Source organism: Tiliqua scincoides, chromosome 3 (assembly GCF_035046505.1).
Source record: "Tiliqua scincoides isolate rTilSci1 chromosome 3, rTilSci1.hap2, whole genome shotgun sequence".
Lineage (NCBI taxonomy): Eukaryota > Metazoa > Chordata > Lepidosauria > Squamata > Scincidae > Tiliqua > Tiliqua scincoides.
In genome coordinates, this window is record NC_089823.1 from 222471515 (window position 1) to 222483310 (window position 11796).

An 11796-nucleotide genomic window follows, 5' to 3' on the forward strand; every position below is an offset into this window, starting at 1 on the left:
GCCACAGGTGCCAGGCAGTCTTGTGCCCACCTCGTGCACAGCATCATTCATTCCAGGTATCAGAGAGAGGAAGGCGAGTGGCAAGAGTAACCTCCCTCTCACTTCTCCCCCACCAGAGATTAAGAAAGCAAGAACTCTCTAATAAAGTAGTACTTTTTGTCATATTGTTCTCCAATGTCTCTCACACTTGCTGGCCCCATTCCAAAATGAGCTTGGGTGATTCACACTTCCCTAAATCCCATTAATCTACTGTGTTATTCTGTAACTGGCACACTATCTCATTCTAATTGGGGAGCGTGGATCTGGTGACACCCATTCGTTCTGTTTATCCTCCATCTAAATGAGTTATAAGAAAGCTTCAGAGACCCTACCACATGTGATTCCTTTAGGTCATTGGTTGAGTAGTTCTAGCAAGCTTCATCGGGGATGTTGCAAAGTAATAGCAAATGATTTCTTATGGGGGGGGGGGTTGAGCTGCGTCTATCAGCACCTCTCCAACTGTGTTGTCACATATGTGAAATCTCAACTGTTACCCTGCACGTGCCCAATCTCGTCTGATCTTGGAAGCTAAGCAGGGTCAGGCCTGGTTAGTACTTGGATGGGAGACCGCCTGGGAATACCGGGTGCTGTAGGTTTATACCATAGTCTTTTGAGACTGAAGGTTGTCAACCAAGGGCAATTTGAAGAACGGACAAGGTGTTTTGAGGGATGCAGTTAGTTGTGGCATCCCATACATGGACCCTATGTTGGGGTACGCGCTTCCCATTTCTGCAAGACACCTTGTATTTCGAAGCTAGAAAGCAAAGAAATTCCTTTTTAATTTTCCTCTGCTCTGAGATGGGATGACAGACTTAAGCTGATTCAGCAGAGAAGAAATAATTCTGACACTTGCAGTTACCAGATGAGGTTTAATACAGGAATACAAGCTCTCATGGGAAATTTGCAAATGCCTGCAGATTTATAAGTCAATCCATAAATATTTAAGAATTTCCAAGTATTAGAGCTTCATTTGCAAAGGAAAAAAGGGGGAAGGAAGGAACTTTGAGAGATTTCCAATCATTTTAGAATTCATTACAATCCCACAAGCTAACATAAAGCTACTTCATTATGAACAAATTCAGTACACAAAGACTAAATGTTGATATTATGTTAGAAAGACAATCAGTTCAGGGTTCAAAATGGCACAAATATATATTCAGTAAACTGCTTCAAATCAAATGAGCCAGAAGGCATGCAAAATATTTGGAATGTGTTCCGCTTGCACAGAGTGAGGCTGCTTAAATCCCGTTGACATGAATGAGAATCAAGCAGTTTAGCTGTGTGCAGAAATTCCACCCTGGTTAATATGATGTTGACGTGAACTGGGTGGCTATTTCTGTAGGAATAACAGGGCAAACTAAAAGAAGATGAAAGTGAGTTCTGGAAAAAAAATATGAGCTTTAGAGTAAAATCCAGAGCTCTCCTTGGGCTGACACAAGTCCCCTGTGCCAACCCTGGGGTGCCACCAAGAGATGAGGGAGACCGGTGCATGGACGTGCACCACCTCCGGAGGTTGACCAAAGCCCTGCGGACTGGCTCAACTGGCTCAACAGGTAAGGTTGCACTGGCCAAGTCAGGTCAGCTCATGGGCTGGGGGAGGGTGGGGGAAGGACGGAAAGGAGGTATTCCAGGATGGGGGGAGGGGGCCGGTGGGTAGGCTCAAGGGCAGGCCGCAGCCAAGCAGGGTGGTGGGGCCAGGTTCCAGTACTTGTGCCAGAACCAAAACTGGGCGACCCGGAGCAGCTTTGTGCTGCTTGGTTCTGCGCCACCTCTTGAGGTGATGGAGATTCAAGTAACCCCATTGGGGGCTGCTACAGCATTAACTAGAGTAAGGGGAATGAATTCCCCTTGGCCTGGACTGAGCCATTGGCAGCCCCAACCCTGGTCTGTTAAGTTATGTATGCATACAGAGAAAATAATATTATTTACTATCACTAGCCACTAAGTCTTTAAGGCCAGATAGAAGGTTGTGTAACTTTTCTGCAGTATTATTAGGGGTGTGCAAGAATGGTCTGTTTGTTTCATTATGCCATTCATTTGCATTCATAAAAAACTCCATTCTTTTTTGCAAGATTTATGTTTGTTTCGTTTCGTTTCATTTTGGCCCGTTTCTTCTGGAGAGTCGGCAATTCAGAGGTTGGTGAAATGGAAATTGTGGGCTGAGACTTATCCAGGATTTTTTTTTAGCAGACTGGCGTTTGTGAAAGCAGATGTCCTACCAACCTGGGATGGACTGTCTGGAATTCCATTTTTGTTCTGGAACTCCACAGATGCTTTGTAGAGTGACTCTGTTTTTAGAGTTATCAGTGTTCTCCAATGTAGGCCAAGGCACTGAAGCACCATGGGGTATTTGGTTGGTGGCATCCAGAGAATAAACACATGGCAACAGGAAGGATTATAACTACTCCTGCCAAACTTGGCTTTATGGTATGGCAAACCTGCTATGCTATGCTTCATTGATGAAGTTGTGGCCTGTAATTCCCGGCTGTTGCTGTCCAGTACTTTATTTCTTTCACCAGTAATTCTTTCACCAGCTGGAGAAACTGCTCTTTCCCCAGTATCAACACTCTCCCCACCCCATTCTCTGCCCACACTCTTCCCCCTTCCTGCCCCATTCTGCCCACCCTACAGCACAGGGCTCCTATGCATGCAGCCATGGCCACTTGCTGCTTGTGGTGGAGGCTCAGATGTGCTGAATGGTGCGCCACCTTTAAAGCATGCTGTGCCATCAGAACATGAATTTGAGGGGTGCAGTGTGCTCATAGGATCGATCCTTAAGGCCCAAATCCTAACCCACTTTCCAGCACTGGCATAGCTGTGCCAATGGGACATATGCTGCATCCTGCAGTTAGGGGACACTCATGGAGGCCACCTCAAAGCAAGGGAATAAGAACATAAGAACATAAGAACATAAGAACAGCCCCACTGGATCAGGCCATAGGCCCATCTAGTCCGGCTTCCTGTATCTCACAGCGGCCCACCAAATGCCTCAGGGAGCACACCAGATAACAAGAGACCTCATCCTGGTGCCCTCCCTTGCATCTGGCATTCTGACATAACCCATTTCTAAAATCAGAAGGTTGCGCATACACATCATGGCTTGTATCCCATAATGGATTTTTCCTCCAGAAACTTGTCCAATCCCCTTTTAAAGGCATCTAGGCTAGACGCCAGCACCACATCCTGTAGCAAGGAGTTCCACAGACCAACCACACGCTGAGTAAAGAAATATTTTCTTTTGTCTGTCCTAACCTGCCCAACACTCAATTTTAGTGGATGTCCCCTGGTTCTGGTATTATGTGAGAGTGTAAAGAGCATCTCCCTATCCACTCTGTCCATCCCCTACATAATTTTGTATGTCTCAATCATGTCCCCCCTCAGGCTTCTCTTTTCTAGGCTGAAGAGGCCCAAATGCCATAGCCTTTCCTCATAAGGAAGGTGCCCCAGCCCCGTAATCATCTTAGTTGCTCTCTTTTGCACCTTTTCCATTTCCACTAGGTCTTTTTTGAGATAGATTGTTTCCTTACATTACCGTTATGTCGGTGCTAGAACATGGGTTAGGATTGTGCCCTAAGTTTAGTATTGTCACTGAAAGAGATGCCAGCAACCCAACAGGTGCAATTCTACTGAACCAACAGAAAAACTCCACTTGATCTTAACAGAGAGCGATGGGATTGCAACCATCGTTAAATTATAGCTTCAAGATTATCATGTATCAGGCCTGGTGCAGCTTGCAGGAATGCTTCCATCTCCACTTGGCTCCACACTGGAAATCGTCAGTTCACTGCCGTCTTACACAAGCTGACTGCTAGTTTTATGAGAAGAAGCAATCCTTGAATGAAAGGGATAATATTAACATGCAAGGGAAGAAAACACAGAAAAATACCCAATCACCCAGCGTGCCCAAATCTATCCAATTTCCCAATTAAAACATTAACATGCTTCCTCAATTTGTTGCCATTATTCCATGGCTGCATTCAGGAAGCAATATAACCTTTAATACACACCCCCTGCTTCTTCTATCTTTAGCCCTCTCTCATCCAGCTGGAAACTGTAGTTTTGACAGCTCTGTTTCAGACTGGAGACTTAGCCGTGGAAACCAGATGCTGCGTCTCAGCAGGGTAGGATTTATTGGGTGTAGCCATGCTGCAGACTTAAACTGGTTTAACAGTCATACCCTCTTCCAAAGAAATGCTGGGATCGGTTCTCTAAGGAAGGCTACTGGAGCTCTCAGCACTGCACCAAACAATACCAAAGATGCTTTGGAAATATTGGGGGGTGGGGGATGATAATTCAGTTAAATCAAATCTGATATAATCTTGGAGAAGTAGGGCCATAGCCAGCAGGAGGAATACAGTGGGACCTCGGTATCCACGGGCATTCTGGAACCCCTCATGGATACTGGAATTCACGGATACTGGGGCCCACTTTTTAAAGGCATTTAATCAACAACAAAAACGTGCAAAAATCAGGGCTCCTACAATTGTGTGGCAAAATCACACCTTTCCAAGCCTCCAGTACTATTTTTGGGGCTGAAAGACCCATTTCTAGGTTGCACAGAGGTTGCCGGCTTATCCCACATTTGCCCCAGAATGCATCTTGATCAACTCAAACCTGCAGATGCTGGATCTGTAGCTACCGCAGGTCCACCTGTATATCTTTCAGGGATAGCTCAGGCCCCTTCCTAAATTTTTCAGCATTTTTTTTCCCTTTCAAAGGTATGCAGCACAATCTAGTGCATGTCTGATTCAGAAGTATGCCCCGCTAAGTTCAGTGGAACATACTCCTGGGTGTGTATCGGATTGCAGCCAAATAGCCCAATCCTACCCCCTATCGGCCCAGAGCGTACAACCCTGTCATCACAGTCTGTGTTCCATGCTGTGGGCCAGCCATAATTTTTTTTTTTTACCTCACTGCAGACTGCCTGGTTCCTAATGGGTCTACTCAGTTGTACACCAGCTCTTTTGCTGGAATATGTCTGAGGAGGCTGTGGGGGGTGGGTCCAGGCCGAGAAAAGGGGATAGGATTCTATGTGAGTGCCTGCCACCAAAACCCACTCCCTCCTGCTTCCAAACTGGCCCACTCCTCACCCTAGTCTGCCCCAGTCCTTCCCAGATCTTCTCCCAGCTCTGACTTATCAGCAATGGCAGAGGTTCTGCAGGTCCATGTTGCCTATCCATGGCCTCTGAGTCTTTGCGCTGGTGATGGAGTGGCTGTGATACCAGCAGCTTCATTGTAATCTGGCCAAATTGATGTTGGAATTGTTGCAAGACCCAGTTCTATATGTGTCTTACACTGAAGAATGGTTTTTTTTTTTTTTCCCCTGTTATGGGAGTGGATGGCTGCCTCTCATGGCACTCTGTAACACTAGCACAGGGGAAATCATGTGGTTAATACTCTTGTAAACATGTGCCCTACCTATTGTCTGTGTGGCCCATATAGAAAGGAATCACATTTCCCTTTACATTCCTTCTCCCTCATTATGATATTAATGAAATGGCACGGGATGAAGCCATACAGCTCCTATATTATAAGGAATGGTCCAGAAACATATCAGATCCACTGTGAATGAATGGTGGACAAATATCACATATTTAGGATTAAAGGATGCAGATCACCAGGTCAAAGATTTCAAGGACTAGATAAACGAGATCTTTCTAGATTTGAGACATACATATTTTCAAGTTATGTTAGCTCCCTGAGGTTCCCACTCCTAAACAGGTGGGAAACCCTGGCTTCTGAGCGGCCCGCTTGGAGGCAGGCTGTGCAGCATGGCCTTCCCAGTTTGAAGAGACACTTGGCCAACAGTGTGAGGCTAAGAGGCAAAGAAGGAAGGCCCATAGCCAGGGAGACAGACCAGGGACAGACTGCACTTGCTCCCGGTGTGCAAGGGACTGTCACTCCCGAATCGGCCTTTTCAGCCACACTAGATGCTGTTCCAGAACCACCATTCAGAGCGCAATACCATAGTCTTTCAATACTGAAGGTTGCCAACACTAGCTCCCTGATGAGTTAGAGCAGGGCTCTTCAGACCCTATCCTGCAGGTCGGATCCAACACCCTGCCTTTTCCCTCTCCTGCATGAACAGCACTTACCGTTCTGCAGGGGAGCCATCCTTTGTCACTTATCTCCTCCAGACTGAGTTCCAGCCTGCCACTTCCAGGTTCCATCACCTCAGCAGCCATTGCGCCCAGCTTTCTGTGCAGGTGCGGCAGGCTGGAGTTCATTTTGGGAGAGATCGGCAGTGGGGAAGGATGGCTCCCCCATGGAACGGTAAGCACTGGTTGCATCGGGGATGCCTTTCCTGTTGTGGAAAATGCTTCAATAATCTGGGATCCTACTACACAATATTCACAGAATGACATGTTTGTGCTCCCAAGTGGCAGCAGAATAGCTGGTAAATTTGTAGCGCCATAGAAAATTCAAGGAACCAAAAAGTGATCAGAAAGTCCATAGCCCTTAACAGTAATGGGAAGCCCAGCTTTTGCTCAGCTCATAAATTGACTAATATATTGCATATATAATTGTAGGCAGCAGGACTGCTAATTTCTGGGGCTTGTTTAGCATGCAGTACATCTGCTAACTAGTTTATGTGCACAAAGCGCAAGGTTTTTAAACACATAAACCATTATAAGTGTAAAACAATATTGTTCTCATTACTGAGTGTTCCCATTCATGGAAAGCAATTGCATCTCCTTAAAATGTCACTGCACAGCTAGGCAAAAATCCGCTTTTCAAATGTTTGGCAATGTTTTCCTAAGTGCTGACCTGGGTGCCTTGTTTACTCAGCTCTATCTTTCAGATCAGTTGCATTTTATGGAACCCTGTGACACTGAATAGATGCAAGGAGAACAGAAAGGGGAGGGAGGGAGGGAGATGAGGATAATGCTATGGGCATGGTCCAGACAGTGAAGCACTTTAGGCACCATTGGTTTTAATGGGAAAGTTAACCACATGCTTATATCAATGGGATTTATCTGTGGATAACTCCTGCTAAATTCCACAACAATACCTACTGATATAGCTGAATAAAAGTCAAATTGGGAGAAGCCAGTGGACATGACCAAATCAAACTGAAGTCCCCTGATTTCAATGAGCACATGTTTAATTCTCTTCCACTGGGTCTCCAGTTCAAATTAACTCCACCCTGAATAGGTGTCTTCAGGCAAGCCAGTCCCTATAATGAGAAAAATCTGAAATATGAGAATACTGCTATGGTTTTGTCTTATAGGATGATGGGAATCATATATCCTATTTTGTCCCCAAGGCACTGCTTCTTTCAGGAACAATATAGAAAGCATTGGGCTTATCTACAGGAAGCCAGCACATTTCAAACCAATTTCCCCAGAGCAATGCTTATATTCTCCAAAAAGCTTTCTTACATAGGAAACTATATAGAATTTAGAAGGCCTTAGGAGTGGACCTCAACAAGTGGGAAACCCTGGCCTCTGAGCGGCCCACTTGGAGGCAGGCTGTGCAGCATGGCCTTTCCCAGTTTGAAGAGACACTTGGCCAACAGACTGAGGCAAAGAGGCAAAGAAGGAAGGCCCATAGCCTGGGAGACAGACCAGGGACAGACTGCACTTGCTCCTGGTGTGGAAGGGATTGTCACTCTCGAAATGGCCTTTTCAGCCACACTTGATGCTGTTCCAGAACCACCATTCAGAGCACGATACCATAGTCTTTCGAGACTGAAGGTTGCCAACAACAACACAGTACTCTTACCATGCCTTTTCCCCCTAAGTGGCAGTCATTGCAGTGGGGTGGGAGTTGAGCTGGATCAGGATAGCGCTGGGGGGGCAACTCTTTGCAATGCAGCGATCCCAATCCAGATAGACCCTCTCTGTAGCAGCTCTTGATCCTTGTGACAGCAACTGAAGCTTTCCTTCTGGAGTGTGGCATCACCTTTTGGAAGCCCAGTCTCAGTTATGACTTTGGCAGAGACAAAAGGTTAAAGCCTTCTTCTCTTCATAGAAACCACAGTTGCTGCTCCTCAGAAAAAAATAGGCCTGGGTGAATAAAGAACACATTAAACCAGTGCTTTCTGAACTGTGAGCCATGGCTCCCCAGGGAGCCATGGAAACCAGTCAGGGGAGCTGCAGAGTCCTCATGAAAAACCCACCGCCCTATATAATGTATAGGACTGTAGCCCTAACGGGGGAACCAAGGCCAATGGCCCAATAGGCCAAGGGAACCATCAGTCAAAAAAGTTTGGAAACCACTGCATTAAACCTTTAGTATGACCCTCAAAATTTCGTAAGGAAGAATGAACCACGGCCTACTGATAAATGCATTTGTACCCAACTTTTCCAAGGTGAAAAAGTTCTACATGGCTATCTTTGTTCCATGCGGTAAGATATAAATTAAAAATAATCTTTAATTGGCACCTGTCAAGATTTCCAAGGGAGATACAAGATTTTAAATGACATTTTGGCAGAGTTAGGATCCTTGCCATCATGAATCTACTGAATATTCCATTTTAATCAGCTAGTTTAAAATATTATATCATATTTAGAACTATTTTAGGCTCAATATTATTTTTTCACACATTACAGGTGTAGGATCTTTTGTTTTAAATAACCACTGTCACACAGAAAAGAATGCCAAAACAGATGACCCTAACTATAATGAGAGAAAAATTCTCTCTACCCACTTTTTCATGATTTTATAAACTCTGATCATGCCTTTCTTAATAATCTTAATAATAAGCCCAGGTCTACCTGCTCAGCAAACCTCAGCCACAGAGGCCAGTTGAACCAGGAGCCCACACCTACCCACCTGGAAGAAGTGGCTCCAGAGGCAGAGTCTGAATGGTAGCCCAGATCTTCCCTGCAGGCAGATATAGGCTCTATGTCCAGTCAGGAGCAGGTGTACCCACTCAGCAAACCCTGGTCACAGAGGCCAGTTCAATTAGGAGGCCAGATCTACCCACCTGGAAAGGGTGGCTTCAGAGGGCAGTCAAAATGGGAGCCCAGGTCTAACTCAACAGGTTGATCTGGGCTCCAAGTCCAGGCAGGAGACTAGTAAACCTTGACCACAGAGGCCAAATTTTAACTGGGAGCCCAGGTCTACCCACCTCGTTGACCTGGGCTCTGGAGGTAAGATAGTACTCATGCCCCCCCATCCACAAACACTGGTTTTGCCCCTGGCGGGTAGCTGGAACTGTATATAATATTTCAAACATGCCACTGTAGATTTATATTAAAAAGTTTAGGATACTAGTGTAGTGAAAATGCAGAAGCTCCCTCGAGAAGATAATGTGGTGTCAGCAGAGGTCCCTTGTTTTGACAGGTCTGGGAAGTACGGATTTTAAACCAGGACTTTGGATTGCAATAGGTGTGGTTTACAACTGCAAAAGCTGAGATAATGAGGACCTCGGAAATAAAAGTGGTTCCTGTGGGTGTTGAGAATGGGGAAATGTGGACTGAATGTGGAGGGAAAAAGAGGGGCCCTGCAGCCTGAAAAGCAAGCTGGAGACCCACTGGGAGGGAGAGTTGCTGGAATCCTAGGGACAGAGACCTCTTCTTTCTGAACGAAGTGTGGTTTTGAGGAAGGTTTATGCCGATCATGCAATGTAAGCAGCAGGATCGGAGCTTTGTTTTGCATGACCAGGAGCACAAGAGCCTCCTCTCCTGAAAGGGGATTGGATGGGGGCTGGGGGATGGGCGGGCCCAGAGGGTTCTTAGGGCACCAGCGCCCAGCCCTCTTCCGCTTTTGCACGTGGGCATGGTGCTAACACCAACCCGCCCATCCCTAGAGCAGTCTGAGTTTTACTGGTCATCATTTGGGGCCAGGTAGGAATTTTTTGCTGTCTGCCAAGATTGGCTGGTGTCAGGCAGTTTTTTAACCTACCCCAGACTGCTGGGGATTAAGCAGTCTACTTTTTTCTACTAACCTTGGTCACTTTATGGTCAGGAGAAAGATCTTGGGGTGGTGGTGGACAGGTTGATGAAAGTGTCGACCCAATGTGTGGCGGCAGTAAAGAAGACCAATTCTATGCTTGGGATCATTAGAAAAGGTATTGAAAACAAAACGGCTAATATTATAATGCCATTGTACAAATCTATGGTAAGGTCACACCTGGAGTATTGCATCCAGTTCTGGTCACCACATCTCAAAAAGGACATAGTGGAAATGGAAAAGGTGCAAAAGAGAGCGACTAAGATGATTACTGGGCTAGGGCATCTTCCTTATGAGGAAAGGCTATGGCATTTGGGTCTCTTCAGCCTAGAAAAGAGGCACCTGAGGGGGGACATGATTGAGACATACAAAATTATGCAGGGGATGGACAGAGTGGATAGAGAGATGCTCTTTATACTCTCACGTAACACCAGAACCAGGGGACATCCACTAAAATTGAGTGTTGGGAGAGTTAGAACAGACAAAAGAAAATATTTCTTTACTCAGCGTGTGGTTGGTCTGTGGAACTCCTTGCCACAGGATGTGGTGATGGCATATGGCCTGGACGCCTTTAAAAGGGGATTGGACACGTTTCTGGAGGAAAAATCCATTACGGGTTACAAGCCATGATGTGCATGTGCAACCTCCTGATTTTAGAAATGGGCTATGTCAGAATGCCAATGCAAGGGAGGGCACCAGGATGAGGTCTCTTGTTATCTGGTGTGCTCCCTGGGGCATTTGGTGGGCTGCTGTGAGATATAGGAAGCTGGACTTGATGGGCCTATGGCCTGATCCAGTGGGGCTGTTCTTATGTTCTTATGTTCAGGTGGTGTGGGGTAGAAGGCGTGAGCTGGACTTGGGGGTGCACCTTCAGGCAGCATAGGCAGGGCAGAACCCACTTTCAGTCCTCAGGGGGCCAGCAGCACAAGGGCAGGGACGGGGCCCTGGCCGGGACTGCAGGGCCACCTCAGAGGCTTGGCGGCTCGAGGTGGCATTGCCTGCAGTTTGGCTGCCTCACACCTTCACAGGGTGAAGACCTAGATAAGCTGTGCTGCCTGTAATGGGGCCAGGCTTGGAGTCAGGTGCACGCCCAGCCCGGGGGACAAATACGATTCTGGTGCCTTCCGAGGGTCCGGCCTCTGCACCACAGGCGCTTTGCTGCCACAGCATCTGCAGGTCTCTCTGCCCCTCCTTCTATACTTTCTTACTTGGTAATAAAGTGGCCCTTTCTCCCAGCTCAGTTGTCTCGAGTGTTCATTGCACAAATAAAATCAGCTGATTGCCTTCACACGGATGTTAGAGTTTAGTAGCATTTTGCACACAACTAGAGCTATTTTCCTGGCAAGGGAGGCTAATTAGTCTAAAGTGGGCATGAGGGTTCTAAAGGCGTTTGAGGGAACAACTAGCCATTGAATTTTGGAAGACTTTCCTAATTGTTCCTAATAATTCTCAGCACTGAGTTTGTGTTTCTAATGGCTGTCACAGAGCTAATGGACCCTGTTGGGCTATTCCATTTCATTGAGAGAAGTAGGAACATGCAGTGCAGGGGTCAATGGTGAGGCAGCACTGCCCCACCCATGTCCTCTGAAAATAGCCACAGCTTAACCTGTCAATCATGAGTGTGTTACTCAGGTCCAAGTTGTTGAAACAATCACTGGGGTTAGGCTGCAATGATTTTCGGAGGATGCCAGTGGGGCAATTTTGCATCATCGGCTGTCCCTGCACTGCATATCTCTGGAGCAGTGGTAGTAATGGTGGTGGGCAGCAGGTAACTGGACCATCACAGACGACAGGTGGGGACAGTCCTCCTGCCAATCTTCTGCCTTCTGTCTCACAGCCCAAATCTATGGTATGAGA

General features: G+C 46.5%; 1 pseudogene; it reads left to right on the forward strand.

The window, feature by feature from the left end:
- Window positions 1-518: 518 nt before the first annotated feature.
- LOC136647221 (5S ribosomal RNA) lies at window positions 519-635 on the forward strand (annotated as a pseudogene).
- The last annotated feature ends 11161 nt before the right edge of the window (window positions 636-11796 follow it).